Genomic DNA, 3739 nt, shown 5'->3' with positions numbered 1-3739 from the left:
ATGGCAGCACCTTGCTTGTTTATGAACTCTATATGAATAAGCGAAAATGGCTAGTTTGGTGCGCACTTAGGTAAAACCTATGAGATCAACCCGCCATGAAGCCTATATCTTTGCATTTGCAGGTTAAGAAGCTGTGTAAAAAACCTTAATCGCATGTTTCTGAAAGCAAATTTTGTTTTCTGTACGCTATCAGCGACTTTATGCAATGAATTTTACTACCACTGGTTATGGCGGGCAAATTGTACTGAAAAATTGGAAAACCTGTATATGAACCGCTTAATGACCCCGAGTGTTCCAGAATGTTGGAAGAACGAGAACGTCATCTTAATCTTAAAAAAGAGTCATGAAGGTCTTGAAAAATTACAGACCGGTCAGCTAACTGTCAGTCCTGTACAAGGTACTTAATAAGGTAACCGCTAACGGAATTTCGGCCACCTTTGATTTCAGACATCCTAATGAACAAGCAGGGTTTCGAAAAGGATACTCAACAATAACCCATATTGATACGATCAATCAAGTGGTAGAGAAAATCACGGAGTATACTCAACCCCTTTATGTAGCGTTGATAGATTATGGGAAAGCATTTGACTCTGCCGAAACCTCAGCAGTCATTCAGGCATTGCAGAATCAGGCTGTAGACGAGCACTGCGTAAGAAAAGGAAGACATTTAATATGGGTCCGCAACAACCGTCGTCCTCTATAGCGAAAAGAGTAAAATACCTATAAAGAAGGGCGTCAGAAAGGAGGCAAAATCTTTCTAATGTTATTCACAGTACGTTTACAAGAGGCATTCAGACCATTAGATTGGGAACAGGTGGGAGTAACTGTTAATGCAGAGCACATAAGTAACCTCAGACTTCCGGATGACGTTGTCTTGCTGAGTAACTCGGGAGACAACTTGCAAATCATCCATACCGCAGGGCACAAGCAGAATAGAACAGTGGGCCTGAACGTTCTATGAAAAAACTTAAGGAATGCTCAATAACATCGCGAGAGCATAGCAGTTTCTGATAGGTGGCGAGGCAGTGGAAGTGGTAAGCGAATACATCTATTGAGGCTAAGTAGTGACCCGAGGTCTCAACCGTGAGGCAGAGATAATTAGAAGGATAAGAATGGAGTGGAATGCATTCGGCAGGCATACTCAAAGAATGAATGGCAGCCTACCATTTTTCCCTGATGAAGAAAGCGTAGGACAGTTGCATCTTACCGATACTCACCTGCGGCGAGCAATGGAACTTAAGATGATGGGTGCAGGGGGTCAGGGAACAAACGCGCATTAAAGACATATTAGTAGAAATTAAGAAGAAGAAATTGGCGTAGGCAGGGTATGTAATGCGAAGGCAAGACAACCGTTTGTCATTAAGCGTAGATTGGATCCCTAGAGAAGCCAAGCGTAGCACGGGGCGGCAAAATTTATGTGGCAGATGAGATCAAGAAGTTTGCGTGTATAAATTGGTCGCAGTTAGCACAGGACTGGAATAATTAGAGATCTATAGGAGAACCCCTTGGCCTGCAGTGGGCGTAGACAGGATTATGATGATGATAATGATGATGATTGTGACGACGACAACAATGATGGTGATCATGGTAGTGAGTGTGGTGGTAGTGGTGGTGGTGGTGGTTATAACCAAACATACTGTCACGAAGCCTAAGATGGCGCAGTTTCGATGGTGGAAAAAAAGTTCATTGGAGCGAACTTGTACTCGTGTGACTAGAAAAAACAAGGCGGCCAAGCAGCAGTCAACAAAGTGACGTGCGCAGGCGACTGTCGTTGAATGAAATGCTGTAGTGTCTGCTCTGCGGGAATTTATCTTTCATCGCGGACGTTTCTCTAACCGTCGAATTACGTCGACAACACTGTAGATCCAAGAAGACTATTCGATGCTAGTGAAGGTAATGCGAAACGTGTGATAACCCGCGCGGTATCAAAAAGAATGGAACAGGAACTTCAATTGGGACAGCGATAAGACCGCCGGCGCAGCTAGGCTGTGAAAACAATACAAAAAAAAAACAAATCCAATGCATAGTTCGCGGCATTTTCACAACCCCCTCGAAGAGCGCATCGCCGCAATGCTAAAATAAAAACAACATTCCCAATAAACAAAGAAACAAAAAATTAGTTCTCTTACACTCTGTGATAACGGATGACCTGCATAAGTACAAACAAAACACGTTTGTAGTTACTTACGACTGAGCATGCTCCCTACCTTATTATCTGAGTAAAATTTGGAAAGACTCGACCTTTATCCTAGAGGGCAAACGTTGAGCACTTTCCATTCCGCGTCTTCGGCATCTTATTATTTTCGGCATCTTAATATTATTACCCAATCCTCTAGCTCTACCAATGAGGATATCGGAGCGGGAGCTCTGTGCTGTTTGACTTCCACGTTTAAACCTCACGCCAACAAAGCGGACCCAGTAAGGGCATAAAACATCAACCTAAGGGTGTACGCCCACCCGTCTCCCTCCGCCCCCAACCCGTTGTCGCATAAACAGGCAACCGGTCATGAGCGAGAGCTTAGAAAGGAAAGACATTGTCGAACATATCTGTCTGAAAGCCCTTTAAGCTGAACAATTACACATGATACATTCCCCTTGCATTGACAATTACAGATTCTCTAGACGCATTTTTATACACTTTATACATTTTAATACATTTTAATGTGTTTATACTTCAGAGCGTTATGACGTTGCATATTCGCGTTTTGTTTGTATTTGTGAAACTGCATTTTTTTCAAAATGGTGTACTGACATTGTTTCCTCCTGTGAATGACATTGTGTAAAAATCCGTTTGCGATCCATATGTTTCATTTTGTTAGAGTTTGTATAAAAGTTCCCTGTGTCATACTGACACTGTTGTGTAAGGGTTCAGGGGTTTTAGTCAAGCGGTTAAGTCTGCTTTTAGCCCATGGACGCCTCCAGATGTATTTCTGAGAAATAAACCGATTGATTGATTGATTGATTGATTGATTGATTGATTGATTGATTGGTTGATTGATTGATTCATTGATTCATTGATTCATTGATTGGCATCATCAGCCCACTTCTGCGTTCCAAGGGCACCAGTTTGCTGTTCGTATGTCAGTGATTCGCAGCTATTCGACCAGCTGAAAGATGAGGCGGCAATGGTGGCGGAAGTGGCTTTTCGGTATTTTCGCGCCCATTCACGGTTTAATTCGGGCTGATGTTTCTTCAGTGTTTCCCGCTCTTCTTCCACCGAGCGAAAGACATGCGTCCATTACGTAGAGAGTTAACACGTCGAAGGCTTCGACCTTTATTCTAGTGGACACACTCGTGGGTATCTCTCTCGATTCCGAGTTGTAGACATCTTATTGTTTGTGCAACACACCACTCATACCCAAACAACTCGATTGCGGAGGACAGCTAACAGGGTGCATTGAGTCATGACACTCGCACGTTTAAATATCCCACCACCACAACGGGTATGTCATTGATAGCGGCATTAAGCTCTGGTGTCCCCCCCCCCCCCCGCCATGCACGCCTAAAGCGTCTGCAGGCAATGTCACATAATTAGACAGGAAATACACCGGAGAATGCCGAGAGAAATACTTTATATATGATGAGAATAAGATCTTTTATTATACTTCCAACAGAACTCTGGCCAGCTGGTCAACAAGGGTGGCCGACGTGACAATGTCACTCGGAATAGCTTTGAAGCTAAAGAAGAATTACGCGCTCACGCCAGCGTTCCAACGGGGCAAGTTGCCTTTAACCGGCA

The sequence above is a fragment of the Haemaphysalis longicornis genome, unplaced genomic scaffold, assembly GCF_048455015.1.
Source record: "Haemaphysalis longicornis isolate Haplotype H1 unplaced genomic scaffold, Haemaphysalis longicornis Haplotype H1 scaffold_81, whole genome shotgun sequence".
NCBI classification, from domain to species: domain Eukaryota; kingdom Metazoa; phylum Arthropoda; class Arachnida; order Ixodida; family Ixodidae; genus Haemaphysalis; species Haemaphysalis longicornis.
This window is presented reverse-complemented; position numbering follows the sequence as displayed.